The sequence below is a fragment of the Ochotona princeps genome, chromosome 23 (assembly GCF_030435755.1).
Source record: "Ochotona princeps isolate mOchPri1 chromosome 23, mOchPri1.hap1, whole genome shotgun sequence".
NCBI lineage: Eukaryota > Metazoa > Chordata > Mammalia > Lagomorpha > Ochotonidae > Ochotona > Ochotona princeps.
The window spans coordinates 11811767-11827145 of NC_080854.1; the positions used below are offsets into that span (position 1 = coordinate 11811767).

General features: G+C 42.6%; 1 protein-coding gene across 1 annotated transcript in view; it reads left to right on the forward strand.

Annotated features, from left to right (window-relative positions):
* Window positions 1-11079: 11079 nt before the first annotated feature.
* Window positions 11080-15379, forward strand: part of ANKRD55 (ankyrin repeat domain 55) — a 170571-nt gene continuing 166271 nt past the window's right edge. The window contains exons 1-2 of the mRNA XM_058680099.1: window positions 11080-11253; window positions 12497-12567. The gene's annotated coding sequence lies outside the window, so the exon portion shown is untranslated. The remainder of the gene's footprint in view (window positions 11254-12496; window positions 12568-15379) is intronic.

A 15379-nucleotide genomic window follows, 5' to 3' on the forward strand; every position in this document is an offset into this window, starting at 1 on the left:
TAACTTGTACATAACCCACACATGTGAATTGAAAATTGACAGCAAAGCTGCATTTATGAGAACATGTTATCTTACCAGAAACATTGGAATACCTTCAGGCAATTTTAGAAGGTTCTAGAGCTCTCTGTCTTCATAGAGAAAGCTCAAGTTCTGCTCAGTTAGGAAGAAGCGAACAGAAACAAGAAAGCTTCCACATAGTATTGGTGCACTTGCATTCTGTGCTGATCGCCCTTAACCGTGTTTGCATTTGTTTTCTTCACCTTTTTATGCTGTTAAGATGTTTATAGACAGTCTGTTCGATTGTAAACTTGAACATCTAGCCTTCTTTACAGAACAGCATGCAAACTGCTAACACTAAGCACTCGACTATTTATAGGTAGGGTTCCCCAAAGGAACACAGTGCTTAAATCTGTCTTCTAAAATTCACTTGACCACTGCTCCTTCAACATAACTTGACTTAGCAAATTTCATTACAGAACAACTGGGAGAACTTTTGTGGACCTAGCTTTTGTTTACAGCGATAGTCATGTCTCACTATGACAAGCCCACCCTACTTCCTCCAAACAGTCAATGACCAGCGACAGTGAAGTGTGTGACATTCCTATTAACTGTTCTGCTGCCAATCTAAGGATCGTTCTGTTGGCCTGAGGCCTATTTTTCTGTGAAACACTTTTTTTGTCCATAAAAAGAATCTTAAGCACATCGAGCATGATTAATTCCCAGAAATAAAAAAAAAATGTTTTTACATTCAACATCATTTCTGATAGAACACCATTCCAATTCACTATATGAATTATGAATAAGTAACCAGGTTAAAAATAGTTCAGTTCATTCATAATTGAACTTTGGCTATTTCTCTATAGAGACAGAGAGCTTTAGGTAGAGTAGTTTTCACTATGATCTAAAACTTAATCTAAGGTCAAGTGTTTGGCTTAACAGTTAGGACGGTCATGTCTCATATATTGGAATGCCTGGGTTTGAAGCCCAGCTTTGGCTTCTGACTCTATATCCTTGGTAATGTAGACTTTGGAAGGTGGCATGCTGACTTGAGCGACTGGGTTCCTGTCACCCGTATGGGAGATCTGGATTAAGCTCTTTGAGCCATTGTGGGCATTTGGGGAATGAATCAGTGAATGGGACATGACTCTTTTTCTCTCTTTCTCTCTCCCTACACACACACACACACAGTCGCACACACACAGACTCACACACCCGCACATTGCCTCTCAAATTTTTAACAGAAACTTTTAAAAGAGAAAATATCTGCTTAACACAGATTGTTAGGATATTCTCCTTTCATGTGTCAGCAATATGTGTTATTTCATTTGATTTTCAAGCAGTGAAACTTCAAAAATAACATGATTTTTCCATGTTGAGATGCTAGAAAAACAAAGAGCGCCAATATTTTATGTTCACTCTGAAGTCACACATAAGCTTTCCACACTCAAATTACTTTCAATAATTTGAGTATGCTGCTAAAGAAGTCATCCATCAGAATAAAGACTGGCAGCAAAGACTGGGTAAGTTAGAGTCATGTCTAAATTTCCCAGCCATATCAGGCTTTGCTCCCCACGAAGCTCGTGTATCATTGGTTGACCTAAAATGCCACCACTTCTTTTTTCTTTTTTTTTTTCTTAAATATATGCTGGTTCAAGTCCTAGCTGTTCCACTTTTTTTTTTTAAAGATTTATTTATTTTCCTTGGATTGTCAGATATACAGAGAGGAGGAGAGACAGAGAGGAAGGTCTTCCATCCAATGATTCACTCCTCAAGCAGCGGCAATGGCTGTAGCTGAGCCAATCCGAAGCCAGGAGCCTGGATCCTCTTCCTGGTCTGCCATGCAGGTGCAGGGTCCCAAGGCTTTGGGTCATCCTCGACTGCTTTCCCAGGCCACAGGCAGGGAGCTGGATGGGAAGTGGGGCCACTGGGACATGAACAGGTGCCCATATGGGACTCTGGCACGTAGGAGGTGAGGACTTGAGCTGCTAGCTATCACACCAGGTCCCCATCATTTCTTGAATAATCTGAATGGCCGTGTCTTAAGTAGGAATTGTAGTGCTTCTTCCCTCTTCCTCTTGCATGCTGGTGCTTCTGACTCCACCTCCACAACTTTTAGCTGCTTGAGATTCCTATTTTTAACATCCATCCCATTGGAAATACTATGGCATTGGAATATTTTAAACATTCCTATTTAAAAACCATTTCCTCGTTTAGAAACTTGAATAATTTCTAAATCAGTAAGCCAAGCGTGCATAGCAAATGAGGAAAATCCTTCGGAATGCAATTTAATGACCCCAGCAGTTGGTTCTCAGATGGCAGAATTCTTTTTTCAACAGTGGATGTGTCCCTTGGAACACAGCAGGATAAAATTTTCAAAAATAACAAAGCAACCTTTCTAACAGTAATTTTTTTAAAAAAATAAATAATTTACCAGGCACATATGGATAAAAATGTTAAAAGATGTGTGCAGGATTAGAAAATAAAGCTTGAAACTTAGTAGTGACATACATGCAAGTGTCATGGAATCAGATACATGATAAAGCAGAGGAGTCAGCCGTGGCAATGGACTCCAATGATGTGACAGCTAGCTCCTGGCGATCACAGGAATGTAATTGGCTGCCATGTTTGTTATTTTTGGCCAGTGCTAGTGCTGGGTAGTGGTTTCACAGAAACTGTGGCTTTCCACAAACACAACTGGGGCAGGGTGAGGAGGGGGTTGTGGGTGGAGTACGTGGGTCCTACGGAAGAATTGATGAGCTCAGCTCCTTCATGTTACCTCTTTGCTTATATGAGAATTATAATAAGAGCTAGGGAGAGTCTAGAAAGTACCGAAGTAGCAGGTTCTAAGTAATTACGGAGGCTTCAAAAAGTTCCTGGACATTGCCTTGATATCAACTGTTTTTGCATGAAAATGAAATTTTCTTTCTATTCCATTTTCCATGATGATGATTATTTTTTGAGGCACCCTCCTGTGAAAGGACTTCACTTCCTGTCTTCACAGAAGGGAGAAAGAACAACAGCCAGAAAGCACTGACTCAGTTTCTACTCCTTAGAGACTTGGGGTAGAGAAAGGGCCAGCAAGCATTGCCGCAACACTGCTGTCCATTTCTACAGGGAGTGTGGGCAGCAGTGTGACCACAGCCCTCTCTGCTCATCATGCTGCCCACCTCCTCATTCGCACTGTGCGAAGTTACCTATGCAAACAACATTGAAAGAGTTTGCAAAATGGATTTCGGGAGGCTGTTGAGGGACATGGCTGTTACTGATGCCAGGTGCTGCCTGCAGCATGAACTTAGCTCCATTGCGCCCTTACCCCGCAGATATCTGCGACAGCCAGAACCTCGGAACCAACGGAACCAACGGGACAATCACATAGTTCCCAGAAGCTCCCGGTGCATGTCCTGAGGCTATCAGATGCTGGTTTTATGGACGTTCCCACTCTGTTTATGCATTCTTTCCTTTATCTTCTATGGGTCACAAGGGCCCTGTTTCTTCCCATAGAAACTCCCACTTTTCCTGCCTTCTTCGGAACACTGAGTCAGAGCTATCGGAACCTGTATTTCCTGAATCGCAACTCCTAAGACCCAACGTAAAGTTCTCTTCATTTTCACAGATCTGAGCTTGGATGAAGACCTTGTTCTCTACTTCTTTGAGGAAGATGCCTGCTTCCCTAGACGGGGTATCATGAGAAGTGACCTGCTTCCTCGTCTACTCAGTGTTAACTTACAGGTAGGAAAAATTGATAACCTAGCTCAAGAAAGAATTCATGATAATCAAAATAGAAGACAATATTGATTGCTAACTATATTTTTATATCATCAATATTGATTCCTAACTATTTTTATATCATCTCAAAGGATATTCAGTATATTATAAGGAAGGCCTTATAAAAGAAGCACTGTTCTTTCTTTTTTTAGTATTTTTTTAATTGAAAGGCAGGTATACTCCCCAAGTGGTCACAATGGCCAAAACTGAGCCCATCTGAAGGCAGGAGCCAGGAGCTTCTTCTAGGTCTCCAACGCAGGTGCAGGGTCCCAAAGTTTTGGGCCATCCTCCACTGCTTTCCCAGGTAACAGGCAGGGAGCTGGATGGGAAGTGGGGCTGCCGGGATTAGAACTGGTGCCCATACGGGATCCTGGCGTGCTCAAGGCGAGGACTTTAGCCGCTAGGTTACCATGCCAGGCCCTAGAATCACTGTCCTTAGAATCCTCTTTTTATTGTTGAGGATGCTGGGACATAGACAGATTAAAATAACTTGCCTAGAGTGACAGAGTTAGCAAAAGTGGAGCTAGCACTTGAATGCAGGTGTTTGGTTTCAGAAATGTTTTATGTTAACTATACTGGCTATGCTAGGCAATTTGTGGAAGAAAAAGCATCCACCCCTCTAGTGAAAGTCTTTTGTGAATTAGACTGATCAGGCGTTCAGGGAAGGGATGGCCTTTGGGAGAGCTGCTGAATCATGAAAAGGTTTGGTTTTCAAAGACATTGGGTGCTGATATTGGATAAAGCAGTGAAAATTCCTAAGTACTGAGGAATTCCCTGGTGAGAGTTCATATGAGAGAAAAAGCATGGGCCAAGTAGAAACTGAGTAGCAAGGCAGGTGTTTGTTCTAGTAGCTAAAATGCCAGCTGGGATACACATGTTCCAAGAACCTGACTTGGAGTCCCAGCTCCAGCTCCTGACTGCAGCTCCCTGTTGATGAGCTAGAGTCTAGAAGGCCGTAGCTAATGAATAGCTCAATTAATTGGCTCCCTGCCAATCCACAAGAAAATGTGGATTAAATTTCTGACTCATTGCTTCAGCCCAGCCAAATCCTGGCCCTTGTAGGCTCTTGGGGGGAATGAACCAGTAGGTGAGAGAGTCCTGTCTTTATTTCTCTCCCCAGTTTAATTAACTTTTAAGTTTTTAAATAATTAATTTTACAAAGCAATAAAATTGTATAAACATGTGTTATTATCAAGATCAAACACGTAAGCTTTGGAAGTCAAACAGTTGTAGGCTTTATATTTTCCCTTGATTGATTTGATTTTGTTTTTGCATGGTTTTCAGAGGAGGTCTTTAGCTAAGGGAAATAAGAAAGCTCATCAATTAGCTGCCCTGTTTTCAGTTCAAAAGAAGATACTGGGTAGACAATCTTGGGTGATGTGGGAAGTAATAGGAACAAGTAAAGGAAGGAATTTGGGTTTTGCTCATGCTTGAACCTGATGGAGGGAGGAGCACTGGGTTGTAGCAGAGGAGGTGAAAGTGAAAGAATCCCACGGGGAGGGAGACATCAAGATGGGGGTGGGAGGAGATGACAAGGCGGGTCTAATTCATCCACCATCCCACAGCGGAGTTCGTCCCTGGAGAGCTCATCTGATCCAACCTCAGAGGGCTTGGAGTTCTAGGAAGGCAGGCTGTTCCTTTATGCCCCACACTCAGCCTTCCACCAGAACTGAATTATACAACAGAGCTGGGGAGTGAAGACCATCTCCGCTTCTGCACAAACTCAGCAAGAAAACAGACTCACTACCAACAACTTCCTCGTGTTCAGGAAGAACCTCAACTGGGTGGGAGTTCAAGGTGACTTTAAAGTTAGGTGGTAGTAGTTTTCCAAGAGGATTACCATTTTTTCTCCAACAATTCTAGGTTCTTGGCATTTCTCTACAGATTTGAAATCAGCTGGTCACTTTCTACGTGCACACACACACGCATGCACGCAGTATCAGATGCATTTTAGTAAACATTGTTACTGTACAAATCTGAAATCAGCAAACTTCTTCACAGAATCTGATAGTAAAATTCTTGAAATTTTGAAGGTATAAGAAGCTATATACAACATGTTCATGAGTGGTGATGGCTGGACTCCAGTAAGATTTAATTTATAAAAGCAGGCAGTGGGCTGGGTTTGTCCCACTAATGTGAATCAGTTGACACCTTCACAATGTAATTGTTCCAACTCATAAATGTGATGTGGTCTTCTTTTTTCAGCTTAGAAGTGTTTTGTGCAGTGTACATATTTGTACATTTTGGTTAAATGCATAATTTTTTTTTTGTTGTTGGACTCAAATTGCCTTTAAATCAGTGAAGTTACTTTCACCGAAACCTGTTTGGAGGAGTACAGAACTCATGCTTCCTTATTGTCAAGAACACACAGGATATTATGTTTAGTAGTGGTGTTCAAAAATAGAACTAGAACAAAATTTAAAAATCAATCTGGACCATTTACTCTGTATAATTATATTGATATTTCCCTCTTCAATTTAGGGCTTCCAAATGAAATCTTTTTGAGAAAGCAGCTCTAAAGCACAGAAAACACAGAATGAAAATTACCAAGCGTCAGCTGTCTGCGTATGACACTTGGAGAGGAAGAACAGAGGATTAAGCATTCTAAATGGCCTACTACAGTAAGAGATTTGTCATCTTAATTGTATTTTGCTTAGAACAAGCTTAAGATGAATGAGCAGGATATCCAACTACTTCTGCATAGACAGAAAAGTAAAGTCCACGGCTAAAATACTATTTCTTGGGTTCCCAAAGTAAAGAGCAAAAAAAAAAAAAAAATCCTAAGGAATCCTTGGTTCTGGGTCTCTGCATAGGATCTAGTGGTGACGAATAGGGGTTTGGAGTTGAAGATTCCCACCCCCATCCCACCCAGACTTCTGTCCTGGCTCAGCCACTTCCTCCCTGTGAGAAGCTAAGTTAATCATTTACGCCCCAAATCCCAGGAAGCAGAGGAGACAGTGTAAGCAGCGTCATCACCTACTTCATAAAGTTATGGAGAGGAGTGAACAAGGTGGTTAGAAAGTTCTTCAGAAAGTGTGTGTCACAGTCAGTATTCAATATTAGAGATGATTGTAGTGTTCTAAGATGGCATGGGGGATGAGGATGATGTTTGTCATAACACTAATATATCCTGGCTGTTACTGAAGACCTGAACACAAATAAATAATAACCTGAAACATGTCCCATTGCAGCAGCTGGCTGGGAGTGCTAGGAAGGGTGGAGATGAGACAGAGTGGTGCTGTGAAGGAAGCAAAGGATAATCAATTCCTCCTTCCTAGCTTCAGACTAAGAAAGGAAGGCCCAGGACCGAGCAACCAAGGCCAGGCCTGAGTCTCCTTATGTGCTATAACCGTGATAGGAAACACAATCTCCCTGGAGGGCTCTGCTCCCTGGAGGGCTCTGCTCCCTGGTCCTTGAGATCCTAACTGGATGGCTCTGTGTCTCCGGTCAAGGCCCAAGACGGAAGGCTCTAACAGCTTTTCCTTCAAAACATAGCACAGTGGGTTTCCCCAAAGTTAGCAATCTCCAGGGAGGAATGATTCACCTGCAGGCAGGCCAATCTACAAGCCATCTTCACCTACAGGGTCAATCTGGAAGTTATAGCAAGGCAGTGTATTGTCAACAGACTTTTCCTTCACCAGGACAGCAGTAAACAAGACCATGTTGTATGTGGTTATATTTAACCCCTCTTCAGATGAGAATTGACCTGCCACCCAACATAAACAATCTTTTATACAACTACTCTTTAAAATCTACCCACCGAGCTTTATGACTGCTGCATTTTATGAAGAGTATTATGAGCAAAAGCATTCACAGGGGAGTCAGGAAAAGAGCAATTGCTTAGGAGAAGTAGTGATAAAATTCTTACATAAACCCTGTGTGTGTGTGGTGGTGGTGGTGTGGTGTCTTTCATTGCCTCCCTTTGCCTACTGTAAGTTCAAGGATTTCCTTAATTCCCATTTCTAGCAAAGATGTTCATTACTTCTTTGGGACAGGGAGTTCTTTCCTCTCTAAATCAGGTACTGTTTCAGGCATGATGCAATCCATGTTCTACCTATTTGTATACATTTTTACATATATATATATATTAATTTATTTTATTTTAAATTGTATGATATAATTCCTTAGGCTCTGGGATTTCCCTTACCCCCTCCCCAAGTTCCCTTCCCCCACTGATTTCCACTGTATTATTACACTAGTATAGTCCTTCATAAGCAGTCTTAAGTCCACCATTCTGCCTTTTAAATGTATCCTGATATTGCCAGTGTGGACAATGGCAGAGAGTCCAGCATCCTATTGTCAAGATATATTTAACAGTTTAATTGGGAGTCCGTCTTTTATTTGGAAGTAGAGATGTATATTGTATTATATCTTCACATCTGGACATGATAGTCTCTATTACACAGTTACTATATATTTCCTTAAGTGAAAAGCCATAAAACAAAATCAACAACAGAATAAAGTTTAAAAATTTACAACATGAAGTTAAATAACATGCTACTAAATACTCAATCTGTCGATGAAGAAATGAAAAAGAACAAATCACCTTCTTGAAGGAAATGATGCTAATGTATGATCTATGAGTCAGTGAAGAATTTAATAAGAGAAACTATTTTGAAGAAATGAAAATAAAAACAAAAATATCAAAACCCATGAGTTGCAGCAAAAACAGTATTGAAAGGGCTATTGATATTAAAATTTGCATGAAGGTTGCATTATATCAGATAGAATATACAGTATTTGTCCTTTTGGGATTGACTTATTTCACTGAGCATAATGGTCTCTAGTTGCAGCCATTTGGTTACAAAATGGTGGAATTTCATTCTTTTTCATGGCTGAGTAGTATTTCACAGAGCAGATATACCACTGTTTCTTTATGAACTTCTCTTTGGGCAGGCATCTGGGTTGTTTCCATGTCTTTGCTATTGTAGATTGTGCTGCTGTACATATAGAATTACAGATCCTTCTCTCATATGCAGATTTCATTTCCTTTGGATATATTCCTAGAAGCAGGATATCTGGGTCATATGGCAGGTTTGTTCTCTAAGCACTCTCCATGAGAATTTCCACAGTGGTTGTACTAACCTACACACCCACCATCAGTGAAGGAGGGTGCCTTACTCCCCACAGTCATACTAGCCAGTGTTGTTAGTAGAGTTCTTCACACTTGATGTTAGCCAAAAGGCTGAGAAACGATGTTAATAGAGTTCTCAATGTAGGCTGGTCTCACTGGAGTTAGGTGGACCCTCAGTGTGATTTTCATTTGTATCTCCCTGACAGCTAGGGAGCCTAAGCAACAGCATTCTTCTCAGACATACAAAATAACATAAAAGTTCATCTGGAAACACAAGAGACCATGAATAGTCAAAGTTATCCTGAAGAATAAAAATCAAGCTGGAGGAATCACAATTCCAGACCTCAAGACATACTGCAGAGCAGAGGTCATCAAAAACAGTCTGGTACTGATACAGAAACAGAGGAGGATCAATGGAACAGAATAGAAACACCAGAAGGGAGCCCACACATGTATAGCCAACTAATCTTTGACCAGAAAACTGAAAACAATCCAAGAGAAGAGCCTGGTCTCTCCAACAAATACTGTTGGGACAATTGGATAGCAGCCTACTGGGGTAAGAAGCAAGACCTCCACCTGTCACCTTGTACAAAAATCAGCTCTAAATGGATCAAAGACTTCCTGAAAAAGACATCTAACACACAAGTAGTCAAAGTCAAAATAAACAAATGGGACTACATCAAACTAAAAAGCTTCTGTACAGCAAAAGAAATGATCAATAAAGTGAAAAAGCAATCAACAGAGTGGAGGAAATCTTTACACACTACACAACTGATAGGGGAGTAATATCCAGGATTTACAAAGAGCTTCAGAAACTCAGTGACAGCAAAACAAACAAGCGTGTAAAGAAATAAATGGATGAAGGAAATTTTTCAAAAAGACAAATTCAAATGCATAATAGACATATGAAAAAAATGTATACATTTTTAAAACAATTGAAGTGCACTTATTTGAACAGCTCCAGGAACCTGGGGAAAATAACCTTTGGAAGCCAATCCTTCCACCTCAAATATCTTGACAATGGCTGTGGAGCAGTCATGCTTCCCATGTAGCTTCCAAAACAGCCATGGCAAACTCTAAGCCCCTTACGGTAGAAGCAACTCCACAGGAATCGAAGATGGCGCTTCTGGACACTCCAGGCCCATGTGCTCTCCAAGTAGCTCCACTCTGCTGCTCCCTGCAAGCCCCATGCTGCTGCCCCTGGCTCATAGCAACTCCACACCATCCAAAGGTCCCTTGCTCTGCCCTAGAAACCCCAAGGCCCTTGCAAGAGCATCCTGAGAGTTGACTCCCAATCTGCCTCTACCCCTACCACCTACCATTGGAAGTTATCTACTGCATACCTATTAGGTGTGAAGGTGACACTGAGCACCAATGATATCACACAATGGTGACATGTACCCACGAAATTAACATGGGTTTGTAAGATTGTGTTATATAGAAGGCGATATTCCAACGGGCAGAAAGAAGTTCAAGGAATAGTTCTCAGAGAAGGTGACATTTGAGAGATAATGTCTCTAAGATAGATCAATGTAAGAATTTAACCAGACAGAGAAGAAAAAGCAAGGGCATTGCAGGCAGGGAGATCAGCATGTTCAAAAGCCTGGGGTGTCAGATGAGGTTGGTCGGAGGAAGTGGGACTAAATGCATCATTCAGTGAGGGGAACTTTCGGGCGCAAAGCTGATGAGGCTACCATAGCTGCCATGCTGGGTGTAGGGCTTTCTGGACATGCTCAATGACAACCTTATTTTTCACTATCTATATCTCTACCAAACTTATTTAGTGGGATAATTATCTCCTCCTTATGAAGGGCATAAGACATGAAATCATGATTTCATTGCCCGCTTATTCCTAGGAGAAGGATGATCCTAAGCCTGCCCTAAATTTCCAGAGTCTCCATGAAGAAAATCCACTGTCTAGCCCGAGAAACTTCCACAGGCTTTAGAAATTCATGGGAAGGTGAACTTCCCCTCACACATCATCATAACCTGGTTTGTGGCTACTTGCCTCTGGTGGCATGGGTGTGGCTGACTGGTCCCTGAGTCCAGGGGACAGGAAGAAGGAAGACTCGAGGGTGATACCAAGTTAGGGACTTGAGGACCTGGTTGCAAGGTGAATGTGTAAGCATGGGCAAATACACATCTTCTTTCTGCCACTGTAGATTTATTTCCACTGTCTAGAATTATACATGCATGCAATATGCAGTCTATTCTTTCTAGTTTTATTCTTTCAACATAATCATTGTTGTACATATCCCTGCTATGAAAACCAACAATTCATTCCTTTCTATTGCTAAATAGAAGAGTAAGTGTCATTGATGGTCAGTCACCCTGAAGTCCCCTTCTTGTTGCCGTGCAAGTCATTCCCCTCTCACCTGAATTTATTCAAGCCTGATTTACTCACTGCCTCCCAGGTGAGTGTCTGCAGCTGTCTTCCTCCCCACAAATTCTCTTGTCACCATTTGATCAGTAGTTTTAGTTATAATGCTGGAATGGCTTCCTAGTGGATTGCAAAATGTTACACTAATAAAGGATTAGGTGAGTGAGCGATACTCCTCCAGGGTGTAGCAGGAGTTCATTTTCAAGATTTCATCTCAAAAATTCTGATTTTTGGGCCTGGCGCAGTAGCCTAGCAGCTAAAGTGCTCGCCTTGAACACACCAGGATCCCGTATGGGTGTCAGTTCTAATCCTGGCAGCTCCACTTCCCATCCAGCTCCCTGCTTGTGGCCTGGGAAAGCAGTCGAGGACAGCCCAAAGCCTTGGGACCCTGCACCTGCATGGGAGACCTGAAGAGGCTCCAGGCTCTTGGCTTCGGATGGGCTCAGTTCTGGCCGTTGCTGCTACTTGAGGAGTGAACCGGTGCCCATATGGGATCCCGGTGCATGCAAGACAAGGACATTAGACACTAGGCTACCGCACTGGCCCTGAGAATGCAAAAATCTTTTTTTTTTTTTTAAAGATTTATTCATTTTATTTCAGCCAGATATACACAGAGGAGAGACAGAGAGGAAGATCTTCCGTCCGATGATTCACTCCCCAAGTGAGCCGTAACGGGCCGATGCGCGCCGATCCGATGCCGGGAACCAGGAACCTCTTCCGGGTCTCCCACGTGGGTGCAGTGTCCCAATGCATTGGGCCGTCCTCAACTGCTTTCCCAGGCCACAAGCAGGGAGCTGGATGGGAAGTGGAGCTGCCGGGATTAGAACCGGCGCCCATATGGGATCCCGGGGCTTTCAAGGCGAGGACTTTAGCCGCTAGGCCACGCTGCCGGGCCCAAGAATGCAAAAATCTTAAGAAAGCTGCTGTGGTAGTCGGTCACAAAACTTTTCAAGTGATGGAATATTTATAGGATGCTATGGGACTAGGCTCTGAAAAAATTAAGTCCTCATTTCAACTTGATAATAGCCAGCTCTAAGATCTTGAGCAAGTTGGCTGACCCTCTGGACCTCAGCTCATCCCCTCCAGAAATCATGGTCAAACCATCCTCCACCTGAATTCATATTAGAATCACCTGAGAGCTTTCTAAGACGACCAGTCCCCAGCTGTCAGTCCTTTACTGAGATGCTTGCCTGCTTGTCAGGTGTACTATCTTCATTATAAACTCTTGGCGTGCTTACCACACTGTCCCTCATGTCAGGATTTCTTCTTGTATGAAGGTAAGAGCGTCCAGCAACAGATCCCTGGTAATATATTTGGCACCGGCCGTGGAGCACGAACAGGCCCAGGGGTAAGTTCTGAGCAACCTCATGCCGATAAATGCTACCTCCAGCCTTTCCCGTGCCTTCTCCGTTTGTGACAACCAAAGTCTCTATTTCGTGGAGACAGAGGCTTGCCCTCTCTGTTGTAGTAACTCAGCCACTTTGGCCTGCCCCTGCTCTAGTTCTTCCAAAGTCTCTTTGCCACACTCCTGCAGGAGGTGTAGCCTGCAAGAGGCCATGGCCCTCTATTCTCTCACACTCTCTCGGCTCTCCCTTGCTTGTCCGCCCAGGCTAGCAAATGCTCACTAGCCTGTCTCTGTTTGTACCAAATGGTAAATGGAGGAAATCTCGAGTCTGTTTAGCAGCCGAGGCCCCAGTGCTTGGTCTCAGCCGGCCTTTCCTACTGCAGGGAGCTACATGCCTCTTTCCCCTATCGTTTTGATGAGTGTGTTGATAACATGGTTCTTTTGGTACTGTTCATGTGGCCACCATCAAACCCCTGCACAGCCGTCTGCTCCAGCTGGCTCCTAAGGCTTTCTAGGCTAGTGAGAGTAGGACCCCCAGCCTTTCTGACCCAACAGGTTCCCATTTTCTTTCTTGTGAAATCATGGAACTTTCTCTTCCTACCTGTTTAAGATCTCTGTGTCCCATGGTTGGGGTCAGCATGGGCCTTGTTCAACTTGGTAAATCAAGGGCTCTGTAATCATAGCCCTCTGTGGCAGGTCCTGAGGCCTGAAAAGACAGAAGTCTGAAACTCTTCTGCATAACCATAAATGGGAATAGCTGAGTTATTGTGAACACCTCTTTTAAGTGTTGTTATCCACTGATAGTTCTCTGAAAATATTTGTGGTTACATTTATGGAAATATGTCTTAACAAAACATGGTTGGTTCTTGACAAGTGTTTCATCTCATAGGCTTAAGGACACTGATTCATATGCTGGTTCTTTTAATCAAGGGTTTTCTACTGTTGTAACTGATCTAAATATTGAGAATTTTATGGGTCTCGGGAAGGTTTCATGTGTTTTTCTGTTATTGTTGGACTGATTTTTTGGGAGAAATGAGTTAACACTAACTGCCTCTTTTTGATGGTGGATCTTGGTTGTGATTAGACCTGGGCCACAGCTCTGGTTAAACTGCTGAGGTTAAATGTTCATAATCAGCCTGTTTTTATTTTGGCCACATGAAAATGCTTTAGATTTGGAATTATAAGCTGAATCTTTTAAGTTTGGAGCTTCCGGTTGGATCCCTGGAGCTCTCAGAGCGTGAGAGTTTCAGTGTGGTACATTAAGAGATGTTGAGTTAATTTACATTATGTCAGCTGTATTGCAAGGTTCTAAAATGATGGTGGGTTTATGTTGTGCCTGTACAGAGCTCAAGTGTTTTACTTGCTGGGATTGGTCATTGTTAATAGAATGCGATCTCAGAGTTGATTCTGTGCCCCACAGCTTTTAAAAACATCAGATACTGATTGTCTTATGCATTTTGTCCGTCTCGTGTTGGTGAAGAGTATTGGAAATGTATATTGTTTCCTTCATTGCCAGCTTTTGCCAGGGCTCACTTGACTCACACAGGCGGTTGGCATCTCTCATCCTTGCTCATCACCCTCATCCCTTCCAGGCACCTGGGTGTCCGGCACTAAGGGTGAAACCCTGCGTTTGCAGTCAGGGTGATACACCCTGCGGAGGCCTTTACCGCTGGGCAGGCCAGCCACACATCAGATGCAGAGTTACCGAGCAGGTGTGCGCTGTGTGCAGGAGCACGTATCATCCTGTCCACAGCTGATGGAAATAAAAGAAAGATAATGAAAGGGGAGTTGGTTTGCACCCAAGCCAGCAGAATTATCGTTCAGATTCTCTGACTTTAAAGAGGAGGTCATGGCACGAAACAGCCAAGCATTGCAGGGTCAAAAAATACATCTGGGAAGGCCCAGCCAAAAATATAGAAATAGCCCTCCTTGTCCTTGCTCTCACTTTTACACTCTCAAAAAAAACTCCACCCCACCCTGGACTAACAGAATCTCTGTGTCTAGGGTTGAGGCAATAGATTTCCTGCAAGCATTGAAGTACACATCTCCCAATTTCTTAGAGAGCCAAAAGACAAGGATTGATGTTTATAGAACAAGTTATATATAACTGTAAGCCTATATATTGTGTACACATGTGAGGGTAATTTTTAAAAATTCACATAAAATGGAATTAAAATTTCTTTGGAGGCAAAAATGTTTTGACAACATGCATACTTTGTTCATAATACATATTTTTTCCGTGAACCTGAAGACCCCTCATTTGCATAATTTTAAAAAGATTTTTGTGCAAAATCAGCTTACATTTTAATCCTACTTCCCCCACAAACTTGTTCAAGTAGCCTTGCATATGTTGTATAGTAAGCTATTTAGGGAGAGAACAGGAGAGAGAAAGTCACATTGAAGAAAATGTAATTCAAGCGTGGTAGGAGTCTGAGAAGACCTCGCTGGCTGTCATTGGCTGTCAGAAGAACAAAGGAGGAGAGTTAGGCAGGGACAGAGCAGGTGATGAACTTTCTGGTCAACAGGAGCAGATCCAACCTGCTTGTTTAGTTCCATATATGTAATAATACATACACACATACCTTGTCACTCTTAGTGCAACAGGCATTTGTACATGGGCACGGATGAATAACTCATTTGAAGACTCTGAATTAGCAAGGAAAGCTGAAATACTGGCTACACTCGGAGAGGCTCCACGGCCACCAGAACGAGCAGGTCATGTTTCAGGTTTTAGCTCCAGTACAGTAGCAACAGCAAGGGTAGCAACAACAGGGAAGGGTTGAGATGGGGGAGTTAGACATACAGAGCTGTCATT